Genomic DNA, 27,120 nt, shown 5'->3' on the forward strand with positions numbered 1-27,120 from the left:
TTTTATGATAAGATAAAACAAAGACTGTACAATAGGACAGATGCATATCGGGGTCGATTAAGGAGGAGGGGGGTAATTAATTTTAACTTTTTGTCAGTGATTATAGTATTCAGTGATTATAGTAGACTGACTCAATTAAATACGCTCATATGGGCCCGGACGGTTAGCTCAACCGTCTGGGCACCTAGGCTGCTGAGCCAGCCTGACGGCGTGCCGCGGGTTCGACTCCCGATCCCGACGGCCTTTGCCGCACATCTTCCCCCCATTTCCTGTCAGACTACTCTCATCCTATCAATAAAGGCAGAAAAAGCAAAAAAATTATAATCTTAAAATATGTTCATATGATATGTTTTATAATATCGCAATTGAACAATTTAAGTTAAAAAGTTGAATTTATCGTGGCACGTATTTAAATCAAAACTACAGTTATTTACATCTCCCCCCCCCCCCCCCCCCTCCCGACGGCCTTTACTGCATGTCACCCCCCATCTCTCTCCCCTGTCAGTCTACTGTCTGTCCCTCCATAAAAAATATAAAATAAAGGCGAAAGCCACAAAAAAACATTTAAAAAAACAAAACAAAAAAAGGCCACAATGAGTTTCATCATGACACATTGTGAGTATGTAGATCTTAAGTGGTTCAGAAAATGACCGCCCTATAAAACCCTGGATGCATTCTGAAGGACGCGTGAGTCAAAGTCTCAATCTGCCAAACAACGTCCTGGGGGGGTCTGCACATTATCTGATGATCAAACACTCCACTAGCCCCCTCTTTAATGTGGAGTATCCACAGAGCATATCAAAGTCATGGTCAGATGTGGTTTTATGAATGGAACCATACAGTCCTTGCAGGAAATACCAAGGGCATAGACAAGATGGCCACCAACCATCTCCGCCAAACGCACAATGATGTCACCAACTTGTTTTGATCAGAATCACTGGTCGACAAGAGGTTATTGTGGCCCATATCGTGGGGGGACTACATGCAAAAAAACAGATGACGCCAATCAAATGATTGAAACTTGTGAAAGCGTGAAACAAGATTGAAATGTGCATGCTTCCCACAGGCAGCTGAAAGGCGGCACTTATTCTGAAAACGTCTGGAATGTTGAAATAGCTGTTGCTCGGAGTCGTTTCATTGCTTTTTGTTGTGCAGCGCATTCGCGGATAATTTGTGGGAAGGCTGTCCATAAAAATCATAGGCTGGCACCATTTTCATCGCCGTTTGAGCACATGAAATATACTGCACCATAAATGATAATAATATAAGAAAGATGAAGTCCAAGGCAAGGCCATGTGTCCCTTCCCTTCCCCACCCCTCTCCTTCTTTGTGTGACAACCCCCTGAAAGGAGAGTCTGAGTACTTTCTGTCATGCCTGTGCACAAAAGTACCAGCCTGCAGCATTCACTGAACTCACTGTCAAGGTAAAATAACAAGCCCATGCTCGGCACTTTGAGAAAAAATACATTCCTCACCACACAAGGGACTGTCCACATGCTGCGTTATCGATGATACGCAAGCTACGACCGACCATTCAATTATCACCGACATGTAAAGATCAGCCCGTTTCTCTTTCTGCTGCTGTGAAAACTGCAGATGTTGAATAAAATTAACAACATGTCCTTTGAAGGCGATGGCCCTAGATTTCGCAAGAAAGAGAGGAGTTCTTTAGTTTCTGACTGCGGTTTTAAGTCCGTCCGTCTGGTTTGTGTTGGTTGTTAAGCGTTCTAAAAATGGGAAATGTTTACAGTACGGGGGCATGTTCTTTATGGGACCATATGGCTCTGCTCGCCGTCTGTTTCCAGTCAGCGCTCTTGCGCGGGGGTAATCTGCGTTCACTTTTCACCCCAATCTTTGACGAATGGTCCCAATTGGCAGTGGTTTACAAGATCAAGGAGGTTCATTGGCACAGGTTTATTTCACCGAGGGCCTCAGAGAACAGACGAGCACATGGTGTCCATTTAGTCGCTGTACTGTCTTGGTGGCATCAGGGCAAATGACACTTCAGGTGAGATGTGATGGTGGATAAGTGCGGCTAAAAGGGTCAGGCAGTGTTTATCTTTTCATGCATTTTTCACTTCTGTGTATGCGTGCGTGGCTGCGTGCGCCGTCAGTCTGTCAGCACGCAATGTCGGCCTGTCAGCAGCACAAAACAGATCTTATCATTTTAACCACTTATTAAACCCTACACTTAGTTCACCGAAGTTCCACGGCTCTGTATTAGGCTCTCCTATTGTCGCTCTACAGTTGGAAATATCTTCTGCAAAAATAACCGATCTACAAGCTCACAACGTTGAAAATGTAGGCCACTGAGGTTCTGCAAAGGCATGATTAGATATATACAGTGTATCTTTCTACACCAAAGCAACATTCTTTTATTGTTCATGTCCCCCTTCAAACATGACTAATGGGTCCAGCTGGGGAGAGTTTACATGACAAGGAAGCTCATTGTCACACAATGCACCTGTTTTCTATCATGTCCATTCCCAAGGTTACCATCCACATATAGTATTTGGACAGTTGGAGAGTGGCTTATATCTTGGTATAATGTATCATCCTTTGCTTTTTTTGTAGGAGATTAAACAGAAATCTTTAACTAGGAAATGGTTTTATAGCCTTCATGATTGCAGCCATGTATGTACGATCAAAGAAACAAAAAGAGAGTGATGTCTGTCTTCCATATGCTTGATCTTTACACTCTAAAATCACTGGAGTTTGAATTTGGATTCATGTTTTGCATCCAAAACTAGGCTACAGCCAAGCTGAGCAAGGTTGCTCTTCTGCAATTCTGCTCTTTTAGTCTTTAGCCCACATTGCATGCCTGACAACACGGTTCATACGGTACTTAGCAACACCTGCTAGATTATCATTCTACGATGTGTCAACAACACATAGTCAAATCAACTCCAACCACATTTTTAGTTGTCCAAAGGCAACTCATGCTTTATACTCACTCAGTTCACTATCATGTGTCGTATGCAATATGCATTATGCTGAGTCGGCCTGGAATGCAAGAACAATCCCTTACGGGGAAGAAAAAAAACAGCATTGGTATGAATGATGAAAATCTATTCTCAAGCTAACAATTTGATTAAGGGCTTTAGGAAAGGTAGGCTAGCTGTGTTATTATTATTCAAACAAATTGTCTTCCATTGTGCCTCAAATGCTGGCACTCCTGCGAGATACTACAGGGAAAACAACCATCATACAATCATAAACATGCAAATTAAATTGCATTTTCATCCATGTCAATCATCTAAAGCTAAATGAAAGGAAGCTACTGTAAATGCACACAAAAGAAAAAACCCTGCTTCAGCAGAATGGTTGCAAGTTACGTTCGGCGTTGCACTGTGTAAATCTACCCATTTGTAACTCTGAGAGTATACAAATGGAACCAAATGGACCCTTACAGGTCCTTTTCTTATTAACAGAGGATTTTACTGTGTAGGTTACCTGCCTCTTGAGCACCATTCTATAGCATTTGTATAGGGGGTATGGGGAGAAAGGCTATACCTTACCCCTCTCTCCCATTGCCAAGGTCATAGGTCAATAGCTCATGTGACATTCCTTGACAGCCTCACTCTCCTGTTTCAGCAACGAGACACCTGGACCGCGTCCCCATGGTCATTTTGGGGAAGCTAATCCCATCAACTACGCTGCTTCCCGTCATAGCCAATCATTTCAGTCAAAGACGGGGCTGGAGATGGTTTTGACCATTTCAATAGCCTGTCTTTTGAAGTTTGTAACTAGACTGCATTTACACAGAGGCCTTCACTCCTCTTAATAGAATAACAGAGCAATTGGGATAAAAATGCCTCACACAGCCACCTTGCTCAGAATAAACTGTCTGAAACTAATTTAATTTAATTGGAAAGGGTAAACCTTTGTAAACCTTTTATAAGGTTTGACAGATGGCTTTTTCATGAGCACTCCTTCTGATTACTTTGGAAGGATGTTATGTAATGTGCATGTTTGCACACTTGAGATACGTTATACATTTAGTTACAGTAGAGATGTCTTCAAATAAAGAAATATTGAGTCATATGAATAGTCATAGGAATCTGTTAATTGATTACTTACTAAATCGATTAGTTGATTTAATCAACACATTTGTAAAGACCAGCCTTTTCAGGTTGGTGAGATTCACATCATTTCACAATGGCTATTATTGGCTATTGAAAGATATGTTGGTCAGCCTTTATAAGAGAGGAAAAAAAACTACCAGATCAAATATGACTATTCATCTAACAAAATCTCGGTCAACCAAAACCAAAATGACTGATTCATTGATTAATTTCACTATGTGGGAACTCACTTTCTCCCATCTTACGACCGCAGGGGTAGTTTATTCTGATGAAACTGTTCCTATACAGGACACCTTATCCCATTATTTTTTATTTTGTGCTCACGGATGGAATCGTCAAACCGGATTGATTTCATTCAAAGTGAAAAATGTGGCTCACGTAACCACAGACTGCATTTGAGGAATATCCAAGGGACCTTGGACATGTGTCTGAGAGCACATGGTGCTTGTTCAAATATTGATAGGTGGAGCAGTGGGCACTGGTCGGGTGCCAGACGTTTCATTAATACATGGGCAGTGCCGTGCGCTGCAGTCATCCATCAAAGCGTCCTACTTATTATCTATTGATGTGATATTTACACACACGCTGCATAATGCTTGCCTGTTATCTAATGAGCCAATATTACAGGGTTCTTTTTCCCCCCCTTCTTTTTTTCCCCCAACACGAAAATGGGTCAAGTGCCTCTAGCAGGATGCAGAATTTACCCATTTAAAGCCTTAACTGATACATTTTAACTTTCATAATAAAGGTGTTTTGGTGCGGTATGGCTCCTGGGAGGTGAGCTGTCTAGAGAGAGTGCGTGTGTGGCTGCGTGTGTGTCTCTGCCTGCCTGCCTGTCTGTCCGCAGCTACGGTAAACTCACAACCCCTGGAGCTATCAGCGCTATCAGGTATCACACTTCTTACACATGCTTCCAGTAGGCCAAGGAACTAATGCCCAAAATGTTGCAATTCACATTTGGTGAATGTCAGAATCACCACCCTGCTGTTTCTCCATATCTGTCCAAAACGCACTTTCATCAACATAACACCAGCATGCAACTTGACATCACCATGCAGCATCACCAGCATGATGTCAGAGATCCACAAGTATAAGCCTTTTATTTATTTATTAATTAATTGATTAATGAGCCAATCATTCTTTTTATTTCCAGTGGCATGTTTTGAGCTCAATGCATAAGACCCGGGCTCACCTTTAGAGGAGTTATTTCTGTGAGCCACGGGACTCTGGCTGATGGTGGATCTTGACACCGATCGCCTCGTTTCTCTTCTCTTTCACAAGGTCAGTGGTTTCCGCCTAGTCCATCTAGAGATGCCGGCTAGGGACAAGCAGTTCAACAAACTGCTGGCAGTTTCCAAGAATAAAAGTATTGGGATGATTGCCCCATATTCACACCAAACCGTCAGGGAATATTGAAGAGGAAAGCAGTGATGCTGTGGGCCTGGAAAGCTTTTATCTTTTGAAATGAGAAAGAACACAAGACCACCAGTGTCTCTCCTGGATGCTCATCTCACTCATCCCATACAGCTCTGGTCTTTTATGCATCTTTTAACGCATTCTGGGCGGAGACCCCTTTTGGTGTTTTAAAGCATTATGTTATAACATAATGTTAAGCATTATGTTATGTTATCTACAAGCTCATAGCACGCCACCGAGTGGCGCGCTACGAGCTTGTAGGTCTGCTATTTTTGAAAAATCGTGAAAATGCGGCACAGATCTTTGAATATATATTCTATCAGAAGACTTTATTTTTTATTTATTTTTTACGTCAGGGCAAAATGGGTTAATTGGTACCATGGTCTTTACATTTCTGCTGTGCCTTCCAAAATGTTACACTGTACTGTATGTGAAACATAGTGAACCCTAAACACTCTTGAACTTGTGAACCCATCTTGTCATCGACAGATAAACATAAATATCCTCGGGCTAAACATATGGAGGACTGCATTCTCAGTACAAAGCAAACGGCTATGAGCTGGAAATGGGGCGTGTTATTGAGAGAGATGAAGGCGAATAAGATTTGTCTATTGTGAGCATCGGGCTATGGAATGCAGCTGTGGTGTTAAACACAGATTTAAAGGACCATACGGTGGTCTGGCATGTTTAGGCCTCTGACTACGACTTACTGTATGTTTGACACGACCCCTGACCATTTTACAAATCATCCCATAGTTTGTTTGATTGTCAACGAGGCCAGATGGATTCCATTAATTTATAGTAGGGAAATCCCCATGCAAAGGATTTAAACTTACTTGAAATATAGGTCACGCACGCACGCACGCACGCACGCACGCACACGCGCACACACACACACACACAATGATGCTGGTACTGTATATGTTCCTTTGAGGCATAGTCTCAGGGGAAATTGTTCACCTGCTTCACCAACCTTGGTCAAGTTGAGCATAACAATTATGGCTGCCATTAAGAGCCGTCTTATCTAGGCCTTTGGTGGTAAAAAAATAAATACATTTCTGCAGCGCGTAATCGTTTGTATATCAAACACACTGGAGCATGAATACAGGACAAACAGAGATATAAACTAAACTACACACCATCAATTATAGTTCCCCATAAATTGGTAACTAGGAGATGTCACCGAATTTGCCTCCCCATAAATCGCCCCTTCCCGAGCACAACTGTTTATTCTGCAGAGAAAAACAGTCACCTCACACAGAGTTTTTCCATAGCGGCCTTATTTATACTGGTGTGACAGACTACCTGAGCTATCTGGGGCAGGGTAAACTTTCTTGGGCCTTCCGTTTACTCCTCTGGCTCCAATAATCATCACAAGACGATATAACCTCCTGCAACTGAAAAGTTATTTATATGCTTTTTAGCACTGGGGTACAAACAGGGCATTCTTCACCGAGCGTGGCTGCTTTTTTTTTTTTTTTCATTTTCTATTTGTGTTGTTGATTCCTTTATTATTTTTATAGTTCAAAACAAATGCATTTGTTTTCTTTGGTATGACTTTTCCCTCTCGCGTTTTACTGGGTTTATTGCCTCACAATTATATCACTGCCTGATGATACTCCGGATGCAATATTAACATTATGCTAATGACTTGTTAAAATAGGATATTTTTTTGGGTTAAACTATCCCTCGAGGCCCATGTGCGTGTGTGCGCGCGTGCGTGTGCGCACGTGTGTGTGTGTGCGTGCGTGCGTGCGTGCGTGCGTGCGTGTGCATGTTTTGTAAGAATGAATGGATTGCAACTTATGCCAGTGATTTTTCCCCCTCTCTCCCTTGTAAATCCGCTGAAGCACATCTAAATCGGTGTGCAGGAAATCATTAGCTGGTTGTGGGTAGACATTTCTATGGATGCCAAAACCCACAGAAATCTATGAAAATAATTACTAATGATTATAAATAAGAGGGCGGATGTCAAATTTACACTAATCTCAATGCAGTTGCTCAACGAGTGCAATATAAGCCATCTTTACACCAGACCTAAGTCAATTTTCACTGATGCTTCCATGCTATTCTACCATGCCGGCTTTACATTATAGCCTCTGCAGACAAAATAATACGCTCAGGAAACAATCACAAGGACCCTGGCTGCCGCATTTGATTAGCAAATAGGATTTGATGTTCACAGAGAACTCTCCCCCAGCCAAATAAGTTAGAGCTAGAGCAGCACATATGACACTCTATGAGGGCCACTGCAGTAACAAGTGACAAGTTAACAAGTGAGGCGAATAGAAAGAGCTGAGAAACATTAGTGGCTCCCAAGCCTTTTGGGTCGAGACCCATAACAGAGATTAGAGAGATTAGAGATTAGACTAAGATTAGAGATTAGACGTTTGCCCGGGACCCAAACTAGTTAAAATAGCAGATCTACAAGCTCACAGTGCTTGTAGAACGTCTATTTTCATTACTTATTATAATTTATGGAATTTTTAATCATATAATTAGTTTTAAATGCATGACATATTTTGCTTGTTTGAGAATGTTTTTTGACAATGTTTTGAAATAATAATTAAAAAACTAAATGTAGGAAACAAAAAAACCCATGGGACCCATAAAAATGTGTCCGCGACCCACAAATGGGTCCCGGCACTCAAGTTTGGGAAACTGTGCTGTACATGATTGCGTGCAGCGATGGTTGGTGGATGGGAGATGATGCAGCTGAAACCAGGAGAGACATGTACAGTATAATGCATACGAGTAGCAGTGCACAGCAGAGGATGATCTGTGCATGTGCATAGCAGTTGAGAGAGAACGCAGGAGGGGGGGGGGGGGGGGGGGGGGCTGCATGCTTGTAAGAGACACTGGAGGAAATAGACTGTCAGCCATAGAAGGCATATTCTGAGAGGGAAAGTTATTCTGAGAGAGAGAGAGAGAAGACCACGCAAGAGACAAGAGGGAGAGAGAAGGGGGAGATGGGGGCACAGGGGGGGGGAGTTGGCTGCGTTTATTGGTCCCAGATGTCTGGAGGTAATTGCGTAGAGGGATTGTGCTGCAGACATCTGGCCGCTGAGTGCTTATAATGCTTGCGTGTGCGCGCGTGTACCCCACACACACACACACACACACACACACACACACACACACACACACACACACACACACACACACACACACACACACACACACACACACACACACACACACACACACACACACACACACACACACACACACACACACACACACACACACACACACACACACACACACACACACACACACACACACACACACACACACACACAGAGAGAGAGAACTCCCCATAATCTCTTTGGATGCATATGGCTTATAGAAATCTAACCTGGGTTAATTTAAATCATCCCAGGCTGACCTTTTCGTCGAAATCTCTGCCACACGTGAGGATTTCAGAGTCCTTCCACAATCTTCTGGAAAGTTAACTTCTTAATTCTACAACTCCCTTGTTTGAGGTTGTCTCGGAATAACTTTCAATCTCAGAATACGTACACGTCCTCTGTCTGACTCTTGCTGTCCCCCTGTGTGTGTCTGTCTGTAACACGCATGCCCTGCCCAACCCTAGCTGCCCCCCTCTTCCCAATACTTAATTCTACAATTCCCTTGTTTGACGCTTATGTACGAGGTTGGTAATTGCAATTGTTGCCCAGTGGAATATTGCATATTATGAGACAAAGACAACATAACCTAAAGTGGCTTTCACGTGGGCAGATGCAAAGAAACAGTCTACTATTAATTTCAATGGAAGTCATGAAGATACAAAGATACATCCGACGTTTGTAACTGCTGCAAACGTTAAAACAGCTACAAAGCTACAAAAAAGTTGAGCTGGTTTCAACATCAACTAAAAAGTTACAAAGCTACAAAGCATCTTTTTATCTGTTGCATATGCCAGTGTGAACGCAGTATGATTCATCTTCCACGGCCACAAACATTCATGCCTGTTGTCGACCAGGGCTGCCTCGTGTCCTGGTTTGTCAGTGCAAGGACGCTTGCTGCTGCAGAGCATTTCAGATTAGCTGCAGCCAACTGACTTCTAATAGAAGTCATACAGTTGGCATGGCAATGAAGTCTTCTATTGCTGTGAAGGTATGTGTGCTGCCCACTGTTGAAATTCGCTTAACGTGACACTACAGTAATAATGAATAATAATAATAATAATTAATTGCATTTTTATAGCGCTTTTCCAAGTGCTCAAAGCGCTTTACAATGGTTCATTCATTCATACATTGGGAGGTGAAGCGGCAAACAGTCGACACCAGCATCCTTAATTCCCCACATTCACACACCAATGGTGGCAAGCTCACACCGACCGACTCATTGGAGGCAGTGTAGGGTTCAGTGTCTTGCCCAAGGACACTTCGACATGTAGACAGGAGGAGCCGGGATTCGAACCTCCGACCCACGGATCATTGGACGACCTGCTCTACCTCCTGAGCCACAGCCGCCCCTACAAGTACACAATCAACTGAACGCAATGTAATCATCACACAATGAACAAGGTGGTTTATAGCAGAGTCAACACAGGGTCTGACTACAGAAATGACATCACTATAGTTCTGAACTACAAACATACTGTAGCATTCTTGTCACCACTTGCACCCTAAAGCGGTGGTTCTCACTGGTATATTAACCGGGGACCTTAAGGGATCTGTAAAAGCCCCCCTCCTTTTTCCCTCTACACTAAATCTAAAAAATAGTCGATCTACAAGCCCACAACGCGTCTTATTAGACTTGTTGTGATGTTGTACTATTATCTGCTATTTTGGCCCAAATATGCACCAATTCCGACATGCCAGAATAGACAGGCTAGGCTGGTTACAATACTGTGGTTTACACATACAGTACAGTCCCAATGTGTAAATTTCATGCTTTCACAAGGTTTTATAACAAGTGTTGGAAGTGGAACACATGTCACAATTTCTTTTTTACAACCTTCATGTGAGTTTTGTCAATGTAGCAGAGTAGTCTTGCCTGCAGTCAAATATCAGGGGGACATTCCATGCTTGGATAAGTGATGAGAGGTTTGGTTAGCACTGCAGGTGTCCTGGGTTTGCACCCAGGACTCCCGTTCACATACTGTAGGCAAAGTTCTGAAGTAAACAAACGCAAGTTCCTCCAAGACCCGATGCCGAGATTCATGTTTCATGTCACGTCAAAGGTATCATTTTTGTAATTTTCCAAATGGCACGTTATTTTGTACTTGTACTTTTGTCTAAATTACACAGACTCTCTGAGGGTTGTGGGAGAGGTAATCGAAAGTAATTTCTCCCATTTGTGATTCTCCGCAAACAAAATCACCTCAAAGTGTAAACTTTTGTCAGATACACCATTTCAGTTCAACCACTTACTGTATACCCTAAATACTTTATTGACTAGAGTCCCCCAGGGGTCTATAGCCTACAAATCTCTTTGAAAATAGCCAATCTACAAGCTACCTTGTGACATTATGGCATCATCTTGTACAGTTGGAGGCCATCGATATTGTCCTTTTCTTTTTGCTGAGGTTTGCGTGATCTGCGCAAAACCCCTTTTGGTGTTTTAAACATTATGTTATAATTTAGCTATTGAAAAATAGCAGATCTACAAGCTCATAGCGCGCCACCGAGTGGCGCGCTACGAGCTTGTAGGTCTGCTATTTTTGAAAAATCGTGAAAATATTTATTTCAGAAAACTGGAGGATTTAGAAGGATTTTTTAAAATGTTGAGGTCAGGCCTAAATGGGTCAAATGATAAGGGACAATATCGGTGGCACCCAACTGTATATCTGCCTTTTTGTTGCCAAATGTGAGTGCAGCTTTTAATGAAATACTTTCTGTCACGGTGTGACTCAGGAGATGTAGGAACCAAATGCAGTCAGAGGCAGAGCAGGTCAAATGCAAAAGGATTTAGTCACCGAAAAGGGAAAGGAATAGACCTAGTACAGAAGACTGCAGCAACATTCAAGAAATGGCAGGGGAAACAAGGAACTGAGGGTTTATATACTGTACACACAGAGATAACCGTACACACAGAGATAACCAGACACTAGCCTGGGAGGCATACCATTTTCGGGTTTATGATCCGTTCGGGAGCAGATGATAACTTCCGTCATGTTGTAGTCACTGGTTGGTTTGTAGTCATCAGGCAACAACCAAACCAGAATCAATATTAAACAAAATTCCTCACGATCAAGGGCATCATCATCATTTGATTTTAGGGCCTACCTAATAAAAGCCTTCAAGTACTTCTTGGAATAGTTTGTTTGGTATATCCATCTTTTATTCCAACACGTAGCCACTAGCTGAGACTAAAAACAAACAGGGGGGACCAAACAGGACACAGGTGGAACTAGTACTAATCACAGGGAGGTGAGACAACACAGGCAACAACTACAAGGACGACAGGAACCACTGGAACATTACTTCAGAATAAAACCACGATGAAGTAAAACCTAAGTGCATCACAGAAGTAAGGAAACATTACAAAATAAAAGGAACATACCTCTGAAGTAAAACCCGAACTGCAACTAAGAACAAACAATACAACACAGGAACCAACACAGAGACAAAAAGTGACACGGATCTCCTGACAATTTCCTATTCCCAACATCCCAAAACGAGTCATGGCAAGTCAAGGGGTATTCACATGAAACCTTTCTGACTCTTGAAGAATGCAGTGTAGGCCTCTGAGGAGGAAGACTTAGTAGTGATAAAAATATTAAAAGGCAGAGCCAGTGAGTCACGGCCGAAAGTCCGTCCTGTGAGTGTAATGATGCTCTGAAGGTATTTGGAGGTCCTCTTTTCGTGTTCCCTCTCGTTATCAATTTAACTTCCTCCCAATATTCCTTTCATTTAACACTTGGTCATTCACTTGCATTCACAACGTGTACAGTATGCACATGTACAATCACGCAAGGCCACACACACACACACACACACACACACACACAAACACACACACACACACACACACACACACACACACACACACACACACACACACACACACACACACACACACACACACACACAATATTGTCAACACTACAATATTGTATCAAGCTCCATGCAGAGGAGCTGTTACGAAGTGGGTATTGTAGGGCAAAATGTCCCTGAGGAAACTAATGGCCTCCCGTGGAAATTTGTGCAAACACACACACGCACGCACACACGCATGCACGCACGCACGCACACACACACACACACACACACACACACACACAAACACACGGAGAGAGTCAGAAAAGAGAATTAAACATGAAATGTGTTCTATCTTATCTTTTCACATCATGAGCTGCAGATAAGATTAACTCCGTTCGAAAGAGAGAAGCGGCTCAGACAAAATCTAAATGTAAAAACTAATCTTGGCTTTAAATCAGCCTATATCTACTTCTGTCCAGTTCAATTCAGTGGAGGAGGGAGGTGACGGACCTCACCATAGATCTATCCGAGCGTGGACTTAAAATTTTGAGCTTGCCAGAACTAGTTGGTAAACAACACAGACAGACTAAGGAGAGTACACATGTCCTTGAGGCTAAAAGGAGATACGAGAATTGATTTAAAAAGCTGCAGATCTGTTGTTTTTAGCTCGTAGACTCTTCGGCATTCCAAAGGCTATATGGAGAAGAAGTGGAAAAGTCAATGCTCGAATGCTGCAGATATTTCTCACGCCATATAGCATACAATCCATAGTTATACTTCATCTCAGAAGCTGTAATTGTACTCATAGCACATGGTGGTATGTCATTTCTCAGAACGATGGCCTCTAAGAATCCAAAAGCAAGGCTATAATTAGAAGCCATGTGTTTACTCGGTTCTTCGAAAGTGTAGACCAGGGGTTCCTTTCAAACATTTTCATGTCACGGATTCCCAAATAGACTTTCATTAAAAAATCTAATCAAATCAAACTTTATTTGTCACATCACATTACAAGTAACATTCTTGTTTGTGTAGGCTCTCATTGCAGTTGAGGCAAGCAAGACAAGATTACGTTATGGATCTCAATTTCATTAGTCCTATAAATATAGGATCCCTGATATGAAAATGTGATTTGGTTTGAATTCTATTGTTAAAGGAGCATTCAGTGATTTGGGTGATTTGAAAAAATACCCAGTCCACCCGGTAACAAGATGTGCACATGCACACGCTCTACAGTGGGGGAAGTACAACAGACCAACAGCATGTGCACCAAGGCCCGCCCCACTCGATCATGATTGGAGGAAGGCCCCTCTCATCCTGATTGGATGAAGGCTTTGCCACCCAAAGCCCAAACCGAAACTAGGGTTTTTTGACCCCAGGGGCTCACTGGTGACAGGGAGGAACTCCTTATATGGTCAGCACACTTTATAGTAGGGAGGATTATCCAAAAAATAAGAAAAAATAAGTGATATTTGAATTAAGTGAAATCACTGAATATACCTTTAAATGTCATAAATGTACATGCCATAAACAGCAGATTCATATGTGGGGTTTTTTTCTGTTTTTATTTTTTTTAGAATTTCAACAGAACTGAACTATGGTGACAAGAAACTACTCCTCATTTGGCTGTGGACCCCTGGAGGACCCCTTTGGGGTTCCCTGGACCACACTTTGTCTTGCTCAAGGACCACCCTTTGAAAACACGTGAATGTATTCTGTCCGAGCATAGACATGGTAACGCCCCGCCTGCCTCTGATTGGCCTACCGACACTGCCCGTCTTGCCCCCATGCATGGTCTCGCCAGACTGTCCTCCGAGAATGACAGCTTGGCACGCGCAACAGCAGCCTTGTAACTAACTTGTAACTTTTATTTTTGGCAAACTAATATTGTTTATGCGCCGTTGGCTTTGATTGAATAATTGATTGAGTACTATAATTTGATTTGGGTGTGTTCTAAATAAAGTGTTAGTGTTGATTATCGTGTATTAATCTAATTATAGTAAACTATACCATTATATTATAACTAACTATTATACTAAAAAAGATAAAGAATCAAGGGAAAAGAGACCTTACAGTACAAGAATGTTTCAAGTGTATGTAACGCCCGGGATTCGAACTCGGGTCAATCAACAAACTTTATTTAGAACACACAATCACACACAACACACAATCAATTATCCCATCAAAGCAAACGGCATAAACTATTAGTTTGCCTCTTCTACAAAAATAAAAGTTACTGCGTGCCAAGCTGTCATTCTCTTGTATTATATCGTACTTGTATTATTTCCCACAATGGAGTAACCTCGCGGAAGACTATCCAGCATGTATCCTCCACCTCGGAGGAAAGTCGGCAGTGTCGGTAGGCCAATCAGAGGCAGGCGGGGCGTTACCATGTCTATGCTCGGACGTACTGTAGAAAAGATTCATGCTTTGAAAACCAATGTATCAATGGTAGACTGTTAGAGGGTATGCGCGTGACATCATCATCAAACCCTGAAGTTATGCAGGAACGCCTACTGAGAGGCAAAAAACTACTTTCTGGCCTTGACAGCCCATACATCCAAACAGAAAAGTCCTATCTGATTGCATTAAACAACGTTAAACAATGTTAAACTCACTTTGCATGTTGCTTTGCCACTCGATGTGCCATTCACTTTAAGCATGCGCATACCCTCTATACTGTTTCCAGTAATACTAGTGTAACACACTTTGAGAACCTTACCTGTTCAGTATGTAACCCTAATAATGGATCTTTTTGTATTTCTATTTCTGTAGGTTCCTGTTCATGTGCCCACGTTGATGAACGTCAATCCATATTTGGTACAGGGTGTGTGCGATGCCAAATCCCTTGTGTCAACTTAACTGTGAGTGGGAGTGTACCTCGGGACTGTGTAGTGTGTACCCCATAAAATGCTGACAGTTTGCAAAATGAATACGCCCGTTCTGATTTATTTAATGTAGTCATTCCTTTTTGTACCCTCCGTCAGAGCCACGAGGGGACTGTAGAAATCGAGTTGGCCTTCCCAAGCAGTCGTGAATGTAAAGTGCAGCAAAACACGGAGGAAGACGAATGCTGACGCCCACCCCTCTTAACCTACTGTCCTGCCCAGAGGTATGCAGCACGAATAAGTCTTCAAATGGATTACACACAGCGAGCGGACCTGTGAACAAGTTTTTACTTGAGTGGAAAAGAATAAAAAACGAAATTTATATTCTCAGGGTTCTATTTGTAAAAAAGAAAATGTACTTTTTTGTAACCACTTAAGCTCTATAACACTTAAAAAATAGCCTATAGAAGCTCACAATGTGTCACATAGTGAAGTGGACAACGCGTCATGAGCGTGTTTATGGCAAATTTCCCCCAAAAAGCAACATCAGGTTTATATTGTGATATAATAAAACATATCAGACAGTGTACATTTTCCAAAATTAAATGCATGTACCGTATTTAATTCAGGGATAATTCAAGGATAAAACATATACCTTGGCTGGTAATCCAGTCTGGCGGTGTGCCGCAGGTTCGACTCCCGATCCTGACGGCCTTTACTGCATGTCACCCCCCCCATCTCTCTCCCCATTTCCTGTCACTACTGTCTGTCCCTTCATAAACAATATAAAATAAAGGCGAAAGCCAAAAAAAACATATAAAAAAAAAGAAAGCCTACTTTCCGTGGTGGACCCACTCTGAGCCCCCCACCACACGTATAAAATGCACTTTTTTTCATCGGAAGGAAAAAATATTGTCTATGGGGTTTTCTCTTGGAGTGGAGTAACTAGTATTTTTCTTCCGGTAAAAAAAAACATTTTCTGGTCAAAAAGTGCATTTTATACGTGTGGTGGGGGGCTTTCTAATCACAGTGAGTAGCGGGAACTTTATCTTTATTTTCGCTACAGTCGAGAGGCTGGTCTGCATTCCATGCAAGCGCAGGAAGTCGAGAGTAGCATAGCTATGGGCGAGCTATGGGCGACTGTGGCTCAAGAGGTAGAGCAGGTCGTCCAATGATCCATGGGTCGGCGGTTCGAATCCCGGCTCCTCCTGTCTACATGTCGAAGTGTCCTTGGGCAAGACACTGAATTGCTCCAGATGTGCTAGTTGGCACCTTGCATGGCTTCCGCTGCAATCGGTGTATGAATGTGTGTGTGAATGGGTGAATGTAATGCACAATCTATGTAAAGCGCCTTGGATAAAGGCGCTATATAAATGCACCATTTACCATTTTAGCTATGGACCAGAGCTAGGCATTATTATATATTAACGTTACGACGCAGAGTCTTCATCTTCTGATGAAGACTCTGTGTCGTAACGTTAATCTATAATAAAGCCTTGACTGGGAGCTTTACTAAGTTACAGTGTGCAGACTTCTATATTTTATATTATATTTCATATTTTATATCCACTGTTGCTCCTGCACCTGCCATCCAGTGGATGTGCCAGTTCTATTCTTTTCTTTCTCTTTCTATCAAACATAATCCCTTCCATGATACAAAAGATCATGTCATATCAAAACCAGGGGCATGGATTTGCCCCCCGGCAAGTCGAGCCCTGCTCTGGCACCCAGCGTGAAATAAGCCTTCAGATGGACGACACAGATGGGTGCTTTTTAATTGAGTATAGAAAAGTAAAACAAAATAATCAAAATGTTATTCTTTCTTTCATCCAAGGCACATTTAGCAGGGGACACACATCATCTGTCAGTGCTGATCAAATCCTTTCGGTCAGTTGACTATACTTCCAACACACAACACATTCTAATTCCCAGCCAAAGACATCACAGGTTTTGCTTGATCCCTCTCGGCCCCTCGGTCAAGTGCCCCAGGGGTCCCAGGTAATTAGACGCCAAAGACATCAACAAGTTTACCGCAAAGCAAAGTTGTGATGTCTTTGACATCTAATTAATGTATAAACACCGTGGGATTCCTAAAGAAGTGAATTGGCTTACCACATATGTCTAATTATGACCCTGGACGGCATTCATGCCATCGGCCATGCAGGGACAGTTGGCACTTGACGAGTTGGGAATGAAAATGAGTTGGTTTTGGCTGATCGGGGCCCGCTTTTCACTTCAGCTTTAGTACTGTCATGTACTGGAGAGAGAGCGAGTGCATTTTGCGGCCCCGGCGTCAGCCCTGGCGTTGCCGGCAATTGCCGATAGTAGCCAGTGTTTCCGCATTAGTCCGACAGCCTACCCCAAACCCTAACCCAACCTCACAGGGAAGCCACGGGTGATTTTTATCCGGCAGCGTGTGTCGGGAGCCACAGTGAATTTTAACACATTGCCTGCTGTTGACGTATATATATACACACGTTTTTAATAAGAAGCATATGCCATCTGCGATTGACGTATGTATACGTTTTATATCGCTTTATATGTATCTGAAACAGCACCGCTAAAAAAACTTTTTGCCCAGAGACGGTTGCTATAGGCAATGCCTAACGTGCTCCTAACGTCCGGTCATGCTCGCGCATACATGCATAGACTACTGTTCTAATTAGGATCTTCTCTGGCTCTTTTCTCGAAAACTACGTCGCTAGTCCGTTGTGCTGATCACGTGATCAGACATCCGAGGTTTGGATCTGGTTTCAGATTTTGCCGCTCCTCGTCCCAGCAGTGCTGCGTCTGATCGCCGCTACCGGAGAATGCACTTGCTCCTTCTGATGTACTGTCTATATACAGTAAATGTATACAGCACTATACTGTACAATGTATGATAAGAAAGCCTTTATTTGTAATAGCTGAGGGTTTAACAAAATGACTGACCTATAGATCAGCTTGGTCTATAGGGAAAAAGGTTAAGTGCCGCCATGCGCTGAACTATGACCACAATCTGCTGGAGAATCCATTTTAAGCATGGCTATAAACTCACCACTAATACTAAATGAACCAAAAACACAGTGTGAAACGACAGTTTCCCTCGACAGTTAACAGAATGGCTGAGTGTATAATGATGAAAACCAAAGCCCTCCCCACACGGCTGGGAAACCCCGGTGGAAACACCATTTTGCTCACCGGGGCAGATCCTGCTAATACATTTATTACGTTCATGAATAAGTTCATGAATAAATAAGGCTATGGTTTTGTGATAAACTAATTATCGCCTGACATGCCCGGGTGGTAATCTACAGTATATACACTCCTCAATTTTCTTGCCCTTTGCCTTCTCATCCCCCTTTTTTTCTTTTTGTGATCAAACAGGCGTTAAATTGATTGCGAGGACTAATCAGAGACGGTAACAGGATAATTTACTCCCCGTGTACAAGTGCACGGAACCTGCCTCTGTGACAAACATTGCAGGAACGAGATGGAAGACAGCGATGTTCAGAGAGCGGTGAGGTTATTGGGACGGTGCACAGCGGTGCGGCGTGAGTGGAGTCTGCCAAGGAGCAGCGGAGGAGCTGCAGAACAGCACGACAAGACCATGAGAGTTGTTGAAAATGCTCCAGCTCACGTTGGGGAGGAGTGGGATGTCAATGACCTTCCCAGCACGCGCTTCCATTAAACATCCTGTCCTGCGAGTGACACACAGCAGTGATCTGTGACAGTGAGGAAGTGGAACTGTATACACTGTCTGCCACAAGCACGCGCGTGCGCACACACACGCTCACGTGCGCACATGCATACACATTCAGACCTCAAGCCAGGGTCAGGGGTTCCGGCAATGTGTCGAGACACTTCTACAGTACATGGCCACCTTCTATCATTCAGGGACGACTGGGGCAAAGAACTGTCGGGCATAAATTGGGCTCTGTGTCGCACGGACCAAAAACAACCAGTCTATGATCTTATAGATCGACTGTTTTCAGTCTGCGACACACCAATGTACAGCAACGTTACAAATTTGGCTTCACTAACTCTGTGTGTGTACGTGTACCGTATGAAAGCATCTGTCAGTGTGTGTGTGTGTGTGTGTGTGTGTGTGTGTGTGTGTGTGTGTGTGTGTGTGTGTGCGCGTGCGTCTATGTGTGCCCCTTACTCATGTCCCCTTTAAGCATCAGCAAGAGACAGCAACTTGAGGACCATTACTGATATAGCCTGTGACAGCCCTGTAACAACACAAGGTCATTATATCCAGGAAACAGTCGTAATGATAGCGACACGATGGGTGGAGTGAGTATTGGTGGGCAGTAATGAGCTCATTGAGACACTTATTTCACTGAAGGTTTATTTCTCCACTTGGCGGAAAAGAGTCGTTTGACGCGATTTGACGTCTGGCTGGTGTTAATTTAGTTCCATCCAATGATCTTGGTTTTAGATTAAGGCGACGGCCAGCTTTCTTCGTGATCAACATTCCTTTTCGTACTTTTCTCCCGGCAATAATAGTCATTATGCCAATTCCCCCATGTTGTGTATAGTCCCTGTCACTGCCAAACCCTACTGTTTGTTCTTGGGGAGGGTGCAGAGAACCACGTCTCCGATAGTTTCAGTGAGGACGGCAACACACACGCAGAGCAACCAAGCCTCCAGAACGGCTGGGCAACGTTGAAGCCACCAACGGTAGTGGTCAAAACTGGAACTGCGGGCGGGTGGCATACATGAACGAGCAAGAGAGCGCGCCGCCACAAATTCATTCATGAATTTAACCTGGGTCCAGCGGTTGGACCCAGGTTAAATTCATGAATGATTGATTGATTGATTGATTGATTGAAGAATTTATTAACAGTTTGCAGAATTACAGTACATTTCAAGCACAAACTCAATACAAAGGCTGTTAACTGTGAGTGGACGACCCAATTAAGCATTACACTTGTTTCCAATAGGGTCCACCATGTTCAAATCATCAAAACATTTAGAGACGTACAAATAGACACTTCTATAGACAGAACAGGAATTCATCATAAAGGAGGTAAAAAGGGAAAAGAAACATATACAGTGAGGGGAAAGAGGGGGGGGCGGTGGGGGGGGGATTCAGATTTTACGGGGGCCAGTTTCGAATTGCAGCCATCCGTAGGTGCCCTTTGAGAGCGGTTTTGAAGGAGTCAAGGGATTCGCATGTCTTAATGACAGTTGGTAGGGTGTTCCACATTTTGGTGGCATAGGAGCGAAAAGAATTTAGTCCCTTGTTTGTGCCGAATCTGGGTTGTACATGGTTCGTTGCACTCCCTCTGGTGTTGTGGGTGTGGACTTCGTTAACATCAGACCCACTATTTTAAATAGAAATGAATTTGTGACGTATAGGACGTGACGTAGAGGTACCACAAGAGGTACCGTAGAGGTACCGTAGAGGTACCACAAGAACAGCGCGAGGGGTACTATGATAGGAGCCAACCAATCAATCATATCAACGCTCGAGGGGTACCATCCGGAAGACTTCGTCAGTCCTTCAAAATGCCACTGAGCAACTTCTATTGAAATGAATAGCGGGGGGGCGGGCGGGGCTGTCACTCCTCATCCGGTCTCTAGCTATAATTTATTATAACTCTATGAGAGGAATGCGCTGTCCCTTCTGCTTGCTGCTGAACACCACGACCAACCTATTAAGAGTCGCTAGGGCAGTGGCAAACTCCCCCCCACCACTCAAATATCACACCCAAGTCTTATAGTGGACAAAAACAAAGTAGAGAAACTTTCAACTATACCACTGCATGTTTATTTTGTACCACTCTCTCCAATATAGCGCCGTCCATGTCAGCTGTGGTAACTGCATTTGTACCTGTACTCTGCTGTTCACCGAAACAAATTCCTAACATGTTTTACATGTATTCTGATTCTTATTCGTGCACAGGGCCATAGGCCTATGTGAGTTCCCTTTTGGCAATCAAGACAATTATTTATAAATAGTTTGGCTTGATTGCATGTGTGCAATATGCCAGCTGTGTCAGGAATCAGCTGTAGTGATAACAGTCGGGGAAAACTCCATGTAAAATCTATCTGCATTCACCATGCATACAGACAATCCACCAAGCTTAACCCATTCAGGCCTGACGTCGAAATTTTTAAAAAAATGTTTTCTAAATCATGACAATTTTCTGAAAGATTTGAGGCACATTTTAACGATTTTTCAAAAATAGCAGACCTACAAGTTCATACTTGAACTTGTAGATCTGCTATTTTTCAATAGCTAAATTATAACATAATGTTTAAAACACCAAAAGGGGTTCCCGCCCAAAATTGGTTAATACGTCCATCAGTGACAGAAAGGTATCTTCTATAAATAAACTTTTTGGATGCATGAGCGACAGCAGTAACATTTCTCCCCATAATGATACCTATAGCTTCTTCATCCATCATCTTGTCTACTTGCATTGACATCACCAAGACGTATATACATTGGAACGTATATGCTTCTTTGAAAAAAACGAAGCCACCATTGTATGAGGCATCTGTGTTACATAAAGCTATCATTACAAAGGTGTTCTCTTCACATTACTCATTGGAACAAATGCTGCTCCATCAACTCGACCTTAAGTGTCAAGAAGAGCGTAGATGCTGTCTCTGATACCACCCACGTCTCTCTCTCTCCCACTCTCCCATTCTCTGTCTATCTCTCTCTCATGCATGTGTGCGTGCACAAGCACACACACATCCCCAGCCATACAGCAGATTGTGTGAATTACATGTTAACGGTCCATGACCCGACTTCAGAAGACGGCTCGATGACGGAGATGGCGGTGAGCCAATTTACAGCTGTCATCATTATCGCTGAGTTAGCGTGGGACATCCACTGCCAGTGCATGGTACCCAGACACGATGACATGCGCCTCAGAACTGCATCCATTATAATCACTATCACTACATCGATTATAGATTAAAACTGCGATACAGGAGTAAAACAATTGCATCTATACAGAATATAACAATCAGGACCATAAATGGTAAATGGTGCATTTATATAGCGCTTTTATCCAAAGCGCTTTACATAAATGTGCATTACATCGGAGGATACCATGCAAGGCACCAACCATGCAAGGCACCAACCTGCAATCAGGGGTTCAGAGTCTTGCTCAAGGGCACTTTGACAATAACTCTGGGGGAGCCCGGGATTGAACTGGGAACCTTCACGGTTTACATCCGGCTGCTCTACCGGCCACTAGAAACCTGAACCACTGCCACCGGACCATAAATTGTATGTCTGAGTTATATTAAAGAAATAAAGGTCCCATAGTACAGACACTATGTACGTGACATAATCGTACCCGGATGTTATGCACAAACGCCTACAGAGTGGCAAAAAAAACAACTTTCTGACATTGACAGCCCAAACAGAAAAAGTCCTATCTGATTGTATTAAACAATGTTAATGTGGGAAGTGAGGACGCTGGCGTCGACTGTTCGCCGCTTCACCTCCCAATGTATGAATGAATGAACCATAAAGCGCTTTGAGCACTTGGAAAAGCGCTATAAAAATGCAATTCATTATTATTATAAATAAAAGGCATGAAAGCCCCAAAACAACCCCTTACTTTCTTTTCTTATGCAGTCTTCTTACTTGATGGCAACAGGGCTGTTTTCACAGGGCTGGCTATTATGGCTGTTTGTTTTTCTTTTAAGTGTAGGCCTGTGTACAGTAAGTGGCTAGCCTTATATCCAACGTTATCACACTTTCATCTCGTCGAAAACTCCAGCTGGAGTTAATGTGCTGGAAGAGAATCCCCACTCACAGCGCTTCAGAATGCCACATTAAAAAGACGAGGAGGATATCTGACTCCGTCTCCATTCCGAGACGGAGTCAACGGCTCAGAATACACTATTTCAGACTTTTTTTCCCCTTTTTTTCTCCTTGAATAACCACTGGAACTCCCGGGTGGTGAATCAAATTGAATGGGTCTCTATTGGGCCGTAATCTCATTAGATCTTGTTAAAAAGTGAAGAACCCCTCCCCCCTCCCACTGCAGCCGGGCGTCTCGCAGACCATGGTGCCGATGAGCTATAGATTGTCCATCAGCTGATAACGAACGAACAAGACTGGGAGTGAGGGAGAAAAAGCCCACTGCGGGAACATTTCAAACAGCCACTTGTTGTGAATCTGTGAATGATGCGGCTAATCTCTCTCATGTGGCGATATAGGGCCGGGGTTTTGGGTGCCGGGACCAGCGCCGCTTCTTCATTCAACCACTTGAACCGCGTAAGCGTCCCTAATCTGAAGGCAAACATTCAGCGAAAATAGCAGATCTACAAGCTCACAGTCACAAGCATCATGTTGCAACACATAGTTAGAGCAGAACATTATGGCCTGAACTAGATTATCTTTTGGCTGAGCTACTGTAGCAAAGTGGCTCAGAGCCTCTGCCTGATGGCCTCAATAGTCTAATATCTCCCCCGGTCCATAGGGATATCCCTTTGGTCTAGTGGTTAAGATGTTGGACTTTCACGAGTTCGAATCCCGGGCGTTACACTACCATGTTGCCTCACATGTAAGAGGTAGAAAGTGACAGAAACTGAACAAACTAAAGCAAGTGATTTTATAGTAGGGTTTTAATCCTTTGATTTGTTTTTTCTGCCGCGTATCCATTTTTAGAGGTTAATAATTTACAGTTGACATAGTCGCACACGCGACACAAAATGTTTTCCATCACAGAGACAAACTGTAATATCATAAATGGGAGAAGGTTACTGTGGAAATATCCAGAGAATACCTGAATACTAGAAGACCTTTTTTCCCTTGAGAATGCCTTGAGGGCTGTCAAAGTTATCCTATCTGCACACCGAGCACCGCAGCTGGTCCCATTATCCTGACACAAAGGTTGGAATGGGTCTTGCCACTGTGTTTTAGCCCCCCCCCCCCTCCCCCTCCCTCCGGAATTGACAAAAATGCCCAAAGAGTTGTACAGTGTTAAGATTAACTCGTATCGCTATGGACCATGAGCTACGCTGCATGCCTTACTCTGACTTTGGTTTGAGAGTACATGGAAATTCTGTAGTGTAGTACTTCTATGCATGTTTTTCACTGTCTAACGTACGTGTTACGTGCAAAGACGTTGTGAGTAGGCTAGCCTACTGCAAGAGAACTACATCTTGAGAACACAACTTCCTTTGAAGTACAATTCAGGGCAAAAGGCAAAAACGTTCTTTCGGGGGTGGTATTTTAAGTGAATAATGCGGTCTCTTATTCTTAGCTTCATTGTCTAAATCTATCTCAAGCGATGCCTCATATTCCTTCAATGATTCCTATTCCTTCAATGAATCAGCATTTTCTACTTTATGCACCATATGCTTCCGGATTTAGTTTGTTCCCTATCTTTTTTGGGGGACTGTCACTGTGTGTGTGTGTGTGTGTGTGTGTGTGTGTGTGTGTGTGTGTGTGTGTGTGTGTGTGTGTGTGTGTGTGTGTGTGTGTGTGTGTGTGTGTGTGTGTGCGTGCGTGCGTGCGTGCGTGCGTGCGTGCGTGCGTGCGTGCGTGCGTGCGTGCGTGCGTGCGTGCGTGCGTGCGTGTGCATGCGCGTGTGTGTGTGCTTTATTTGAGAGGCTTCTTTCCCTGTGGGTGATTCGTCTCCAAAAGGGCAGCTGCCATCCCTGTCATATGAGCCACACCTGCGATAAATTAAGCTAACCATCACAGCTGACACTCGCTGCACACAGTGCTGCCCTCAGAGCCTGTTTTTCAATAATGCTATATGCTCCATTGCCCGGCCCCTGTCAAACACACCTTTGAAAAAAGACATAGCCCTTAATCCTCGTGTTTTTGGAAGATTTTTTTTGATCCCGTGCACTGATGCAGAGGCACAGGTAGCATATATGCATTTTCAAGTGCTTTGATTTTGGCGGAAGCATGTTTTTTCATAGAGCGGCCCTCACTTCACACGAGTGTGATATTTTTTTAAACAGTGTTGATTCGGGCTGAGCTGTCTAGAATTGTGTGTGTGCGTGTGCACTATACTATACAAGTAAGACGCGCAAACGCGGGAAGCGAACGCAGCTCGTAAATTGCAATAACAACAATTAGAATAAATTACGTACTTTTTAAGGTTTTTTTTTTAAGTTACGTTTTTTGTGTGTGTGCGTTTTTCCTTTAAGTTTTTTTTTTAAGTAAATTTTTTTTTTAAGTTAATTTTTTTTAAGTGAAGTTGTGTGTGTGCGTTTTTCCTTTTTAAGTTTTTTTTTTAAGTTAAGTTTTTTTTTTAAGTTAAGTTTTTTTTAAGTTAAGTTTTTTGTGTGTGCGTTTTTCCTTTTTAAGTTTTTTTTTTAAGTTAAGTTTTTTTTTAAGTTAAGTTTTTTGTGTGTGTGCGTTTTTCCTTTAAGTTTTTTTTTTAAGTTAAGTTTTTTTTTAAGTTAAGTTTTTTTTTAAGTTAAGTTTTTTGTGTGTGCGTTTTTCCTTTTTAAGTTTTTTTTTTAAGTTAAGTTTTTTTTTTAAGTTAAGTTTTTTTTTAAGTTAAGTTTTTTGTGTGTGCGTTTTTCCTTTTTACGTTTTTTTTTTAAGTTAAGTTTTTTTTTAAGTTAAGTTTTTTTTAAGTGAAGTTTTTTGTGTATGTGCGTTTTTCCTTTTTAAGTTTTTTTTTTAAGTTAAGTTTTTTTTTTAAGTTAAGTTTTTTTTAAGTTAAGTTTTTTGTGTGTGTGCGTTTTTCCTTTTTAAGTTTTTTTTTTAAGTTAAGTTTTTTTTTAAGTTAAGTTTTTTTTTAAGTTAAGTTTTTTGTGTGTGTGTGCGTGCGTGCGTGCGTGCGTGTGTGTGTGTGTGCGTGCGTGCATGTGTGTGTGTGTGTTTTTGTGTGTGATACAGCTGCGCCCTCTGGTGGTGGGCGGGTGGTGTTACAGCGTGACACACACACAGACACACACACAGACACACACACACACAGACGTGATCTGCTGGGTCTCATAGTAAATGCTCACTGCGTTCGCAATCACTGCGTTCGCAATCACTGCGTTCGCAACTATACTATACTATACTATACTATACTATACTATACTATACTATACTATACTATACTATACTATACTATACTATAATATTCTATACTATACTATAGAGTATTGTATCCACATTACATTTGGCCAATGGGACATTAGGGTCATTCATTGTAATTCTCCATTAAAAATGACTAACCGTTTCTCTTCAGGAGCCACAGTGCTGAAGCAGGGAGTACTGCACGCTCCAGGCCATCTGCTCGGTAACAGTTCGCCGTTCGAAGCTCACTCTATCTATTCTGGAGGCCATGCAAAGGGGTCCTTCTTGGATGTGACATTGATATTGTTCTGTGAGAGAGAGAGAGAGAGAGAGAGAGAGGGGGGGGGGGGGAGGGTTGGAGGGGGGGACAGAAAGAGAGAAAGAACAGAGAAAGCATAATCCAAAAATACATCCACTATGCCTTGCAGTCATGCAGACAAATGAAATGTAAGGGAGACAAGCAGCAAAGGTCAGCCACTCATTCCTGCACTCAGGCGAGGCATACGGCACTCCCTCAAAACACAACCTCATCACACAGCATCTAATAATGTGGCTGTAAAGCCTGACTTATTCTTAGATGACGAAGCCACAGGGTCGCACTTGAAAATAGCCGATCCACAAAAATCCCATTGTGAGCTTGTAGATCGGCTATTTTCAAGTGCGACACTCGCACGCAGCTGGGCTTAAAGCTTCACAGAGGAAACCCAAAAGAGGACAAAAACAAAAACATGGCCCTGGAGGGGAGTTCAAACTCACGGTTATGCTCTTTCTCTCTGCCTGACACCTTAACGCTCGGGGGGACATACCACAGATTCCTAGATAATCTGAGCGTGGAGTGGCACCAACGAAGAGACGCCGTCCAACCAGCTCTA

Source organism: Electrona antarctica (genome assembly GCF_951216825.1).
Source record: "Electrona antarctica genome assembly, chromosome: 24".
Taxonomy (NCBI): Eukaryota; Metazoa; Chordata; class Actinopteri; order Myctophiformes; family Myctophidae; genus Electrona; species Electrona antarctica.